The 15111-nt window shown below is 35.1% G+C and overlaps 1 protein-coding gene, 1 non-coding gene and 1 pseudogene across 3 annotated transcripts in view; 1 reads left to right on the top strand and 2 right to left on the bottom strand.

Annotated features, from left to right (window-relative positions):
• SERPINI1 (serpin family I member 1) overlaps nt 1-15111 on the bottom strand; it is a 72958-nt gene that overhangs the window by 50304 nt on the left and 7543 nt on the right. The gene's annotated exons all lie outside the window — the stretch shown is intronic.
• Nucleotides 1268-4523, top strand: LOC118616914 (annotated as a pseudogene).
• Nucleotides 1667-1791, bottom strand: LOC118618005. Its single transcript, XR_004956951.1, has one exon. It is a non-coding gene; the product is annotated as a small nucleolar RNA SNORA25 (small nucleolar RNA).

Below are 15111 nucleotides of genomic sequence, written 5' to 3'. Positions count from 1 at the left end.
TTAGTTGCCATGTCTCCTTAGTCTCCTGAAATGTTTAAAAAAGTATCTTGTGGGTGGATACATTATGACTATGCAAATATCTTATTTCTCATTTTACTTTTGGCCACTAATTTTAACATCCCTTGATTATTCTTATCTGCAACAAATCCTGTAGTGTTTGCTAAATGCTGATTTTTCTACTTGTATCATTCTTTCTACATTCATCAGTTGGAATTCTACTGAAAGAAAGAGCCATTTCTTCTCTCTCGTTTATTTATGTATTAAAATCATTTGTTTGTATGAGCATGGATTCATAGGTATTTATTTTATTCTATGAGTTATAGTCCATTGCTCTCATTATTTTATTTCTCATATTTTCCTAGGTTTCCTATGGCCTTTTTAGATGGTTCAACTCACAAAGATCAATGCCTTGCTAAAAATCAATTCACTCCAAGAAATGCCTGTTTGAATATATGGCATATGAGAAAAAAGTAAAATATATAGTTGGAGAAGAAAAAAATGTCTGGGGTAGTCCTGGCTGCTATGGCTCAGCGGTAAGAGCGTCGCCCGCAGACGAAAGAGCCCTGGGTTCAAGTCCGGCCAGGGGCACGTACCTCGGTTGCAGTTTGTCTCCAGCCCTGGTTGGGGTTGTGCCGGTGGTAACCAATCAATATCTCTCTCTCTCTCTCTCTCTCTCTTCTTCCTTCTCTCCCTCCAGCTCCATCTGAAGATTAATGTAAAAATATCCTCGGGTGAGGATTAAAAAAAATGTCTGGGGTATCAAGGGCACAGGACATTGGATCCCGAAACCAGCAGCTCCAAATAAAAACAAAGACCTATGAGGAGATAGAAGTTCAGAGTACTGAATACCCCAGGCATTTATACTCTGCCTGGAGGTTTGGCCATCTGGAAAGAAATGTGATTAGGGATATTTATATTACTGGTTAATCAGAATATGCAGAGGCCAGCGAGAAGTATAATTTCAAGTTCAATAACTATATTTCATGGTGTGTATGTGTGCGTGTGTGCAAGAGAGACAGGAAGAGGGACCATTAGTGTTTAGGCTACTTTAATGAGAGAGAACTTTTGAAAACACATAAAATCAATCTTGAGTATGATTTGTATAACACAAATCCCTGTGCAGCAGACAGATGATCATGTTTGTTCATAAAATCACTTATAATTTCATCACATAGAGTCATACTTTGAATGTTTAATATTCCCTAGCATTATGCAAATACCATGGATATGAGCAACAGTTAAATGCTGTCTTTAGTGAGCTTGCGGTATGGTAGAACTGAGTTCTTTTCAACAGCTGGAGTGTTGCAGGTGGGCTTGGAAAAGTCCCTGGGCTTCATCAGGAACATGGCAAGGTGGTCTCTGATCTTTCCAGCACTCAAGTCGTTTGATACTGTGATCCACTAACTAGATTATTTAAAAATGGCTGTTTGATGTGTCTTTCTCTCAAAATATCCTAATCAGTAATAGACACATTCTTTTCTCTTTAATAAATCTTTTGTAGCTGCTTAAATATTGAATCTCACAGAGCTGATTCTGCAGCTTATTTACATACAGTCACCAACTCTATTTTTCACACAGTGGTTTAGACTCCTGACATAATGAAGAGTCAGCTGACACTCAGAATACATTATTATTATTATTATTATTATTATTATTATTATTACCACCTTATATCTCCTAAGGAAACACAGCACTCCTGAGTGTCTAATACATCCTATGGAGAACTTTATCTTAGGTCTCAGCATTAAGAGATCCTGGATTTGGCCCCATAAGCTCTCTTTGAAATGACCTATAGGAATACATTATTTTAGAAGTCGGTGGCAGACAGTTAGTTGCATATTGTAGTTTAGCTTTTTCTTCTTCTTTTGATTAATGGAAATCAAATAAGTAATCTAAGTAAGTGTAGTGGTGGACTAGAAACTGCTTTCACGCTGTGACGGCCATGTTAATGACAAGGGGAATATGCTTGTACCTACATCTTCTGAAAAGAGAAAGATGCCTTATCTGAGGACTGATGGTCAGATATACTTATTTGAAAGTTTAATTAAGAAAATTGTTTTGATAGTTAATAATACCGGGCTTTAGGTTTATTAAACTAAACGTAAACTATTTCATTAGCACTAGCATCTGAGATTACACAAAAGAAAAGTGAAAACCAGATGAAAAACAAGATATTAAAAAAACCCTTTATGCCATAATATCAAATCCACATTTTATATTTACTACAATTCCAAGTATGAAGAGTCAGTGATATTAGTCTATATTGTACAAGGTTCCAGTAATAACCGAAGGCTGCTTATAGTTACCTCCTTCCTAACCCCTTAATAACAGATCTTTTTACAAGTATAGCTATACCACAAGGGGCTTGTTTGAAGGAGTCTAAGACTATCATGTTATTATTTTTAAACAAGAACTAATTTTCATTTGTACATTGATTTTAAAATATTGAATCTACCAAGTAAATTCTTAATTAGGAATTGCTTCCAAACTATCATCCTGAATTATAGCATCATTAAAATGTACCCCTTTCTCCCTACAGATGAACTTATGTAGATATGGAGTTGTATGTGTGATTCTTATAGTGAGCAATAGGATACAGTAACCTACTAGGAGAGTTGAAAATCTAAATTAATGTTAGGAAAGAAATGGATTTGTTAAATGAATATGCTTTGGAAATACCAGTTCAGACAACAGGATGGCTCACTGAGCTATCTGGGGCTTCAGGGAAGAGTCACCAAAGATGTTTGTAAACAGCAGGGAAGGAAGAAAATAATTCAGGGTGACCAACTGGGTGGTCAGTGCTGATGGGAACTGAGGCAGCAAGCAGCTACTGCGGCTGCAGAGAGGAACAAGGAGAGGAAGCCTGGACTCCACGCTGAGCCTGCGGACCAGCCATGGAAGACAGAAGTTCTGAAGTGGGAGAAAACTAAGGAACTTAGTCAATCAAGCCTGGGAGTTTGCTTTAATTAAACCAATAACGAGGGTATGTCCAATTAACTTCCTTTCTTGAATATAGATAGCTCTACCAGAAGTAGTTTTACTTCTAATGGAGTACTCTGTTAGTGACATTCCCAGTGTGTCCCACATTTGTGTAAATTCAGATTCTGCACTGTGAAGTTCCTTAAGGCCAGGTCATACACCTTAATCTTATTCTACATTGACATTTAAAATGTTCAAATTTAACAGCCTCCATGTAGCATAGAAGGCTGAGCTTCATGCTGGAAATTGCAACTTATGAAAACATATGCCCCATGGAAGTAGGGCACTCAGAATTGCTTAAATATTTCAATTGCACAAACAATCCAAATGCTTGTAAACATTTTACAATTATAGACCAGTAGAGGGCTTGAAGAAGCACTTTCATCGATTCCAATGCTGAATTTGTGTCTCTAGCCCAAGGTCTGACTGTAAAGAGTGGTTCTATTGGTTGATGGATTCTCACTTCCCCTACTTCTGGGATTTGAGGACATCCTGTGGTGATTCCAACCCTCATCTCTCCCCCTTCTGGATTTCATGCCTAATTAACTGATATAAAAATGACTGCAGAGCCCACAAATTCTTAAACTGAGATAAAGCAAAGGTAAATGTGGCATAACTAAGACTCTTCCATCCACAGTCATTAAGAGTCTAAATATTTCCCTTGAAAAAAGGAGGTTAATACACGATTTTGGAGAGTAAAAAATCTATTCCTTCCTCCCTCTTTTTTTTTTTTTTTTTTAATGGGCTAGCAACTGTATTTAGAATGAAATCCAAAGTAATATACCTAGAGGTGCATTCCACAAGCACATTATGATATTCTTACCAACAGAAAGACAGCAGCATCGCTGTATAATCATTGCAGTTTCATATATTTGCTTCTGCCCAACAATAGCAACAGTTCCCTGATATCCAGCCAGCGACATGTATCAGTTGTTATTCCAGCGACAGTGGTTCTCGCAAGATTTAGACACTGTTTCTCAAGCTTCGCCTCAGCCCGCCTGAGGAATATATTCAACAAGAGCCGCTCTGGGGGTTCCCCTTGCTGGAGAAAAAGTGCCCCCCAATCCTTTCAGGACTCAGTCTTTTCACAGCAGCATAAATCAAGTGAGGGGCGAGGGAGAAAAATCCCCTGAATCCCTGCAATTTATTCAACAAGGAAATGATAGAGAAATATTCCACACGCAAAAGTCTTGTGAAGAAAATGAAGGAAAACCACAGCACAGGCCAATGTCTGAGGAAGACCACCCTTCGGAGGAGAAACCCCACGAGGCAGGAGGAAGCCCTCGGCCTCCCAAACACGGTGCAAGCCCGAAGCAGAAGGAAACCTGAGAAGCCGGCTGACTCAGCCTCTCCAGGGCCTGAGAGAGGACACTCCCATAAGGCATTTGGGCCCAGAGGAGATGCTAAGAGGAGTGTAGTTGGAAAGGCTCAGGGAAGAGAGAAGAAGGGCAAGAAACAAGTTTGTGACCACGCATCATAGGCAAAGACATGCACGCAGCTGTCCTCATCTGCGTCTGGCTGGGAATCTTTTATTTTGGGTCTGATGGTAAAATCTGGCCCCTGATTTCTTTCTGTTAGCATTTTCTTTACCTTCTTTTTACTTTTAATCATCTGGTGGAGTTTTGTTTTAGGTAGTTTCCTTGATAACAGCATCTTCCTGGATTTTGCATTTTGACCCATTCTCCAGGTCTATTTTTCAGTTGGGAAGTTTCACACATATGCATGAAAATATGTTCATTCCATATTATAAAGTAAAACATAACAAGTTACAAAGCAGCATATTTAGTATCAGCTCACACATATAGGATAAAATCCCAAATTGTGTGTGTGCATGTACGTGTGTTTATATACACACATACATCAAAAACTCAACTGTGCTTATTTCTGTGTGGTGTGGGTTTTCTTTTGCTTGTATGTATTTTTTCATGAACACATGTAACAGACAGAAATAAGGTCTTTTAATAAGAGTCCAAAAACTTGCAACCAATTTATAAGGGCAATGGGGCACCTAAACTCTTGATGAAATAACTTTTACAATGTAAACCTCTAATCACCTCTGGGTCTCTTAGTCAGGGGACTAAAACTGGCAATTATTAGAGATAAAAACAACAACAATGGAGTAGGCAGTGAAGATGAGGAACAAGTTTTGGTAGTTTGCAAAAAGCTGTGGTTATCCTAATGCAGCCAACTCACTACACATCCTCCCCACCCCCATTCTCAATCTTCATGGGGGCCCAGGGGTTTTGAGACTCACTGGCATAAAATAAATGAATAAATAAATAAATAAATAATACTTTATCTAAAAGGTATTAGGGTTTCCACCATTTATTGAGTACTTGCTATGTACTAAGTACTTTCTACGTTTCCTTTTATTCAACTCCTCACTGTGTCATGAGAAAGGAACTTGGCAAAAGAGGAAACAGAAGTTCATTCACTCAACAAATATTTATTAAGCACGTACTATATTCCAGGCACTTGTCTAGTTGTCTGTGATACAGCTGTGAACAAAATAAACGAAGTATCTGCTTTCAGAAGCTTACAAGCTAAGGGCTCAGAAAAGTTAACTCACCCAAAAAGAAGATGACATTTGAGACTATCCTGTGTTCCATGTTCTACTAACCCCACTTCCTGAGTTTCCTCATCATCACATCCTTTTCTGAACAATCTGGATTTCTTCAGACCCCAGCATCCAAGAGAGACGGTTGTTCACTTTAAGCAGATAGCATCCAGTAGGTCCTGGGCCCTGGGCACAGTTAGGAGCACAGCAGACAAGGACCCTGCCTTATGGAGCTTAATCAATCCAATAAATGCACACGAGTATCTAATGCAAACTGTGTTACTGCAATGAAGAAAACATAGTAACGTGCTATATGAAAGAATCAAGGAGGCCTACTTTAGATTGGGGAGGGGATCAGGGAAGGCCTCTTTGAGCAAGTGTCATTTATGCTGAGAGCTGAAGGATATATGTGTTAGGAGAGAAGCTATTCCAGATACATGGAAAAAATGAAGTCAAAATGAAGGCCCAAGGGCAGGAAAGAGATGTAAGAACATGAGATGCTGAGAGAAATTGGTTAACTGAAGGGAGAGAGGAGGCTGGGTCAAGTAGGTGAGGGGCAGATCATATAGGGCTTTGGAGGCACCAAGGACGTTGCCTATTCTCCTAAATGCAGAACCTTTAACAAGTTATTTACAGAGTGGGTTATAAGGAATCTAGAGTAGAAGGCTAAAGGACACATTGGGTGGTTATTGCAACAACCTAGGTAAAAGGATATAGTGGCTGGACTAAGGTGACTGTGATTGAGACAGAAAAGGAGCAAATAGGTTGTGGACATTCTTATTTAAGAGAGAGACTGAACAGGACATAGATAATGGAAAGGAAGGGTGAGTCCGGATGCCACCCAGGTTTCTCCTGGACCTCTGGGAGGGTGGGGGTGCCCTTCACTGGAGAAGAATGGACCAAGAACAGAGAAGGGTGAGACAGGGGGATCAGGAATTTTGTTTTGGACAGGTAAATCTGAGATGTTTATGCATCTACTTGGAAAATTAAGGAATTAGTTTGATAAACAAGACTAGAGCACAGGTCTGGGGTGGAGATGCATTCAGGAGTGCTCAGCACGTTTAAGACTGTTAGGATGATGAGATTTCCTGGAGAGAATGGAGATGAGACGGCCTATGGCTAAACTCTGGGAAATTCCAACACTTGCAAGACTTGGGAAGATAAAGAGAGAAAATGATCATTCCTGTGAGCACAGGGCCTGGCAGAAAGCAGGGAAACAATGCATTTTTATTACTAACCTAGAAACCAAACTGCATTTTAGTTTCTGTTGAAAAACACTTTCCCAGCTTGGAACAATACACTCCAAGTTGGAATAGGTGATGTAAGAGGTTGAACCATGTAAGTTATCTTTTTTTTTTTTTTTTTTCCGGTAGGTCAAAAACAGCCAAATTTCATAAAATTCAACCTTCTAAACAAAATTTGAAATAAAATCAATTTATAGCATAAGACAGTAGACAGTTCTAAAATGTTGCCCTTTCACACCTGAGGAATAATCTTTTGCTAACATTAGAAGATTCTTATGCAAAGATATTAGAACAAATCATGCTGCATACCATTTACCAATTAATTTTACCCTGGCAATTAAGTTGACAGTCTGAAAATGCCATTGACAATTTATTAGTATGTTCTGACTATTGATAGTTCCAATATTATTGCCTGGTAAATCTACACATTCATTAGGGAGAAAACATATAAAGGAAATAGACATGGTTAAATGCTCTATAATTTAATCTTAGCTTGTAGAAACTAACTTTGAAAACCTGTTCTGATACAGTTTGAGTTACTTTGTATAAGTACAAGTCTAGTTAATTTTAGCAAACAAACGTATTCCAAAAATGTGTTAATAAACAAGAGCATATTTTAAATTTAACAAGGGCTCCTGATTTAAAGCTGGGATTACAAACTCAGATGTCATATTGTGAATTGGACCAATGTAATAGAGAGGAGTGGCAACTGAAAAGGGTATTTATTTCTCACCTAAAGGAAATATTTTTTCTTCTGAAACATAAACTCTGCAAAACAATTCAGTTGGGATGAGAGGAGACAAGAGAATTTCAGTTTTCCAAGCTGACAGCTGAGACATCTCATTTAAAAAAAACTTGTGGTGGACTTTCTTGTATTATCACTAGATATAGTCTACTTTGTCTGAAGTTATAATTTTTTCATATTGATTTTACTATTTTTTAAAAGGGTCACACCTATAATTATAATCCTTATTTTTTAAGAATGGAAGATTTCATAGTTGCAGAATGCAAGGTGAAATACACAAAACACTGTGTAGTCACTATGGTCCATTCTACAGAAATACAAAGGATTTGGGTCATGTCTGAAGTAATGAATGAAACTTGTTTAGACTAGAAACAATTGCAAAACTGTACTAAGTGGTGATACCTGGGGTAACCCACATAACTTTTTATGACTAATTTTCCTCATCTATAAAATGGGGATCAAAGTAGTAATCGCATAGAATTATTCTAAAAATTAGGGGGGATAACGTATGCATGTAAAGATATTAGCACAATGTTTAGGTAACAGTAAAAATCCAGTCTCAAAAAACAAAAACAAAAAACCACCTCACAGTAAAGCCCTCTTGATTTCCCTCTGACAACACATACTACTTCCTTAGAACCTTTCACTTTCTCTTCATGTAGTAAGTTTCCACATGATAGGTGAACACGTATCAGGCATATGATTGTTAACCCATTGCTCAATGTTGATTTTTCTATTTCATTAATTTCTAGGTGCGGTAATCCTGCTCCTATTTTCCCATGCTAAACTGTGCTTCTAAGATACTTCTTGTAGCGCTTCCCAAATCAGCCCGGAGAAGAGAAAGCCTACAAATAATGTACCACTAGTCATTACCATGCGCATCTCTAAAATAAACACATCACCATTAACAACCACTATTTTAGCTATTTGAGAAAATACACATACGTAATTATACATAGTAACACTTTGGTTTTCTTAATTTCTCTGAGAGTAAGTCACTCTGGCTGAGTATTTTGTCAATAGCTGTGAATTTACTACTTAAGCACCTACATTTCTTTCACCATGTGCATGAGACTTTAAGAAAACGTGTAATCCACTTTCATTTTTCGGAAAACTGGAAATGTTATGCTCTTTGTCACATCTGAACATCAACATCCTGAACTTACTGCTCTTCACTCATCCAGCTCATGCCTGCTGAGCACTGTCCCAGGGCACAGGGGCATTGGACTCGACTGACACAGGTGTACCTCAGACTACACTTCCTTAATCCCATCGTTTCCCCTCGTTAATATCAAGACTTTACATCGTTAAATAACTGTTAATCTGTTAAACAGTAAAATAAACAGTTTATTAAAAAGTAAACAGACTCTGAATGAGGCCTTAAGGGGCTACTGGATCAATAAAGTGGATTTTATAACATAAAATTTGACTCGGAAGCTTATTTCCTGGGTTCTAAGGAGTGTTTTGGTGGGAATTCTGGATCCATTTGATAAGTGAGATCTTCCTGTTAAGGATTTTAATTTATAAGTTATTCTAGAGGGAAGAAAGAAAACATAAAATATGAGTTGGTGCACTATTATATTTAAACTAAAAGTGGGTTCATGCTGTTGTCAGCCTTATAATCAAATGGTTGTTTTGACTCATATCATGTCATAGATGGTTAATAATTCCCATGATGGATTACTCATGCTAGTTAGCTAGCTGAACATTATGTTTTTATAAGGGCAGTAAGCATAATTAATATGTTTTGTGGCAGTTAAGGAGCAGGTCAAACCAAAAACTACAAATTTCCAATTGGTGTGACATAAAAGGAAGGTGATATGAGAGTAATAATACAAATGGCAAGAGAAGAAATGAGACAGTATTTTAACTAAAGTTGGCTTCCTTAATCTAGAAGCAAGGTGAGAATTTTTATCTAGTGATGTATCATTGTCTCAATAAGCCATTACTTTCCATAATATGAAGGAAACTGAAGCAGATGAATGAATATAATCTTTTTAAGACAAACATTTAAATGCTTCAACTGATTTATAATCATTACTCTTTTTTAAAGTTTTTAAACTTATTTGTTATTATAATAAGAAAATAAAAACTTTTCCATCTTAACCATTTTTAGGTGTACACAATCGTTACTTTTTGAACTACTACAGTTATTCATTCTACTTTTATTGCTCAGGTTCACAACTTCCTTATTCTTCCTTAGCCCCAACTAGCTCAAGTAAGGCAACAGAGAATGTTGGTGATGGAGAAGTGGCACTGAAATACAGTGAACACACCCACTTACCTGAGGGCTGACTTCTGACTTGTTCTGTAATCCCTGTGCTGTGGCTAATAAGGAAGCAAGAACTGTTGATGCTGTATCATCATTGCTACCACCTCTGAGCCACTGTCATCACCTCTGCTTCTTCCTAAGTTCATTTCTGTCTTTTTCTTATTCTTCACTTTCTAAGTTTATTTGTTTCCCTTGAATCCAGATCTGAAACCAAGGGCCATGTTTTCTTTTTCAGATTGTATTATGTATTTGAATTCTATATGACCAATAAAAATAAGCTTATAGCTATTAAACCTTTACCAATATAAATTACCTTTTTAAAAAAATCAGATTAAGGTTTTGTATTTTTTTTCCTTCAATAGTCTTGTCTTACAAATACAGCCATCTTGTATTTTTTAAAATAATTTTTGTCTATAATTGCTTTGCCATCCTTTTACTTTCAACTGTTATTATTTGGCATATTAGTCTCTTAAAAGAGCAAAATAGTTTGATTTTGTTTTCCACCCAGCATGTCTGTTTCTACTTTCAATAGAGGACTAAATTTTTTGGTAATTGTAATAAATTTGTTGACCATTTTTGTCATGGTTCTTGTTTACTCTTTTCCTTTTTGCTTTGACTTTAAATATATATTTTCCTTTGTTCTTAAATATACATTTCCTATGAATGTAAAAAATTAAACAATATCCACTGACTCCACAATTTGTAAAATAAGCATTTAAATACACTTTTTACACATCTTCCTCTGTGTTTTGAAGTGATCTTGGAGTACTTGATCCACAATATCATTTTCTCTGCCGTAGGGCATCACATTTTATAAGAATTATTTTACATATTAATTTAAAACAAAGTAGCAGAAACTACTTAGATTTTATTATTTTATAGTCCCAATCTTGAGTTCTAAGTATGCATTTGTTGTTACTATTGGTGGTGGTGTATGTGTCTCCCTTGTATGACTGAGGAGATAGTTATTTTATTCTTATGCACACTGAATCATAGCTCAGCTAGATAAGCAGTTTTGAATCATATACTTATTTCATTGCCATTATTTATATATTGTTCCATTACCTTCAATCACTAAGTGCTGCGGAAGAGAAGTCTGATGACAAGCTGATATCTCCATTCTCTTTATCTGTTTGAAGTTGTTTAGCTTTTGTTTTTTTCCCCTTCATTGTAAAATTTAAATAAAAACCCAACATTAACAAAGTATGGCTAGATCTCAGTCTCCGTTCATTTCACCCTGTCTATAGTGGAATTGCTGAGTCATATGCTAACAATATGGTTAACATTTTGAGGACTAGCCAAGCTGTTTTTCAATGTGGCTGCACCGTTTTACAATCCCACCAAGAATTTATGATGGTTTGATTTCTTCTGTATCCTCTCTAATACTTGTCGTTGTCTTTTTAAATTTTATTTCAGCCATGTAGAGAATGTGAAGAAATATCTCACTGCAGTTTTGATTTGTATTTCCCTCGTGACTAATGTTGTTGTGTATCTTTTCATGTGCTTATTGGAAATTTGTATAGCTTGTTTGGAGAAAAAAATGTATTCAAGTCCTTTGCCTATTTTAATTGTTATCTTTTTATTTTTGAATTGTTAAGAGTTCTTTATGTCCTCTGGATGTAAGCCTCTTCCAAAATATTTAATTTCCAAATATTTTCTCCCATTCTGTGGCTTGTCTTTTCACTTTCCTGATTGTGCTCTTGAAACACAAAAGTTTTTAATTTGATGCGGTCCAATTTATGTATACTTTCTCTTGTCAGTTGGGCTTTTGGTGTCATATCTAAGAAACCATAGACTAGTGCAAGGTGATTAACAATTTGCTCGTTTTCTTCTAAGAGTTCATAGTTTTAGCTCTTATGGTTAGGCCTGTGATCCATTTTGAGTTACATTTTGTATATGGTATTAGGTAGGGTCCAATTTCGTTCTTTTGCATGTGAATATCCATTTGACTCAGTATCATTTACTGAAGACTGTCCTTTCTCTTGTCAAAAATCAATTGACCATAAATGTAAGGGTATGTTTCTGGAGTCTTAATTCTATTCCACTGCTACATACATACATGTCTAGGTACTTTGTTTTTCCACATAAATTTTAAGACCAACTCATCAATTTTTCAAAATAATATAGCTGATATTTTGATGCACTGAATCTGTAGATTAATTCAGGGAATACTGTCATTTTAATAATACTGTCTTTCAATCAACAAACATGAGCTATCTTTCCATTTATTTAGGTATTTAATCTTTTAGTGATATTTTGTGCATCATTTTGTTTTTTTTTGTTTTTTTTGTTCATTTGTTTGTTTTGGTATACAACTCCTGTACTTTCTTTGTTAAATTTACTCCTAAGTATTTCTTTTTGATGGTGTTGTAAGTAAATTATTTTTAATTCTATTGATTTATCTAGAGCCTATACCTTGCAACCTTGAACTTGTTTATTAGTCCTAATAGTCTGTGTGAGTGTGTATCCCTTAGGATTTTTGTAAATACAAGATGTTTGATCTGTGAGCAGACATAGATTTACTTCTTTATTTCCAAACTGAATGCTTTCTATTTCCTTTTCTTGCCTAACTGCTAGAACCTCTGGTGTAATGTTGAGAAGATATTCTTTTTTTTATTCCTGATCATAAGATAAAATATGCAGTCTTTCACCATTAAAAATGATGTCTGCAGTGGGTTGTTGTTTTTTTTTTTTTTTTTTTTTTGTAGATGTCCTTTATCAGGTTGAGGAAGTTCCTTTCTATTCCTAGTCTGGTAAGTGTTTTCATCATGAAAATGTGTTGGATTTTATCAAATATTTTTCTGTGTCTAATGAGATGGTATATTGCATTGATATATTTCATGTTAAACTAACTTTGAATTCCTTGAATAAATTGCACTTGATCATGCTACATAATTTTTAATTGTGCCAGATTTGATTTGCTAGTATTTTGTCAAGAATTTTTTAATCTATATTTAGACTTCTATTTCTTCTTAAGTTGTTTGGTTTCTGTCCATTTCATCTAGGTTATCTAATTTGTTACCATATAATTGTTCACAGTATTCCCTAATAATCTCTTTTATTTCTGTAGGATTGGTAGTGCTGTCTCTTCTTTAGTATATTCACTTTTAAATATTATTTTCCTCTAAATTCTAATAAAGTATCTTAACTTCTTTTTTAATTGACTGGCATGGCTTCCTACACTATTCAATATGCTATTTGGTCTTAATTATTGACATCTCTCACTTAATTGCATTTTGCAGGTAATGCATTTTTTTTTTTTTTTTAACAAATTGAAAGTTTGTGGCAACCCTGTGTAGAATGTCTATTGGTTCTATTTTTCCAACAGGTTTAGATGATGGTTAGCATTTACTAGCAATAGATATATATTTTTAAAATTTAATTAAGATGTGTAAATTGATTTTTTTAGACATAATGCTATTGCACATTTAATATACTACAGAATAGTGTAAATATAGTTTTTATATGCATTCAGAAACCAAAAAATTAGTGTGACTTGCTTAATTGCAATATTTGGTTTATTGCAGTGGTCTAGAATCAAACCTGCAATATGTCCAAGGTATGCCTATAATTGTATTTTAAAATCTGGGCTTTACTTTTCCATACATTTAGGTTGTTTGACTCTTACATAAATCTCATTGTCCCTATACAATTTTTTGTGCAGCTTCTGAAAATTTCTTATGATTAAATGATACCCTTACAAGTTTCCTAAACATTTATTTTAGGGGTAGAGAGTATTTAAATTTAGAACTTCAAATCTCTATTTGAATTAAAATTATAAAATGTCATAATAAAATCTAACAAATTCAATAAAATATTTAATGAACGTTTACCCCATGCCAGGTATTGTGCAATGCACTTTATATGAAATCACATTAGTATATCAACATAAACAGCCCTTGAGTGGAGTTACAGATTACAAAACCAAATTTAAACCCAGTTTTGTCTGACTGCAGAGCCCACATTCTTAACCAGCGGTTGAAAGATAGGAAGTGCTTTAGGCTTGTGGGCCATGTGGTCTTTTTCCCAATGACTCAATTCTGCTCTTATAGTAAGAAGGCGATATTAACAATATGTAAATGGTGGGCATAGCTGTGTTCCAATTCAATTTGATTTATAAAAAAAGGTAGTGAACCCGCAGCTGTAGCTCACCATCCCCTTCTCTTAACCAACACACCACGCTGTTCTACTTTTACTTCTCAAAGCTTCCCTGATGACAATACAGAGCAAGTTCTGCTTCTGGACTTCCACAGAGTAACTGCTGCAACACCACAGTCCTAAGTCATATACCTTGTTTTTATATACATGTGTCATCTTGCAATGTGTTCCTTTGTTAACTATATTGACCAAAAAGTATGCTACGGAACATACAGGGTAGGCAAAAAATAGGTTAACAGTTGTGAGTATATGAAACACAGAGTTTATTATTGTATTATTTTTTTATTAATTATCCATCAGAACAACTATAAACCTATCTCTGTCCCACCCCATATTTTGATATATCTCTTTATAGTACTCAACCCCATGCTACAGACTGTAAGAATAATTTAGAAATTTATATGTAACTACATCTGGAAAGTTTTGTCCCAATAAAGCCACTCACCTAAGGTCACATGATAAAATGTAAAAATTGGAGAATAAAGTGTTGATGTGGAAATGCAGAAAACTGAAAATATAGCCAAGGTTTTATGGTCAACATCTTTGACATGATTTGTTTTTATTATAGAAAAATATTGGTATTTATTTTTTCTCAGCTTCAATTTTCTCCTCAGACTTTCCTATTTCAAGGAATCCCAGCTTATTAAAATATAAGCCCACGATGTGTTATTGTAAGAATGAATTATAATTTAGGTAATAATCACTGTACAAATGTCAATTTTTTTTTACATTTAGAAATGGGTAATAATACTATTTTCCAGGATTAAAAACTGTTAGAATGAATTCTTCTCTATAAAACAATGGTTTATTTTGCTTTTCAGGCAGATAAACAAATTTCCTTAAAAATCATCCTAATATTCAATTGTTCTTTAATTTGCCTTATTCCCATAATCGCAAATGCAGTCTATATGGAGATTTTTTGATACTTTGAGGCTTAAAGAAGATTTATGATAAAATCACCCTTTCAAGTGTTACTGAATATAAATCTGATGTTATATTAATAGCATAATAGCTAAATCTGATGTTATATTAATAACATGAATAGTTATTATTAGGCCTTTATAATTTTTAAGTATTAGCATTTTATTTTTAGAAGAATGTATCAGAAACTTTGAAACATAGGAAAATATTGCCTTTCTGTCTTAGATTTAGTTAA

This window comes from Molossus molossus, unplaced genomic scaffold (genome assembly GCF_014108415.1).
Source record: "Molossus molossus isolate mMolMol1 unplaced genomic scaffold, mMolMol1.p scaffold_m16_p_5, whole genome shotgun sequence".
In the NCBI taxonomy this organism is placed as follows: domain Eukaryota; kingdom Metazoa; phylum Chordata; class Mammalia; order Chiroptera; family Molossidae; genus Molossus; species Molossus molossus.
This window is presented reverse-complemented; position numbering and strand designations above follow the sequence as displayed.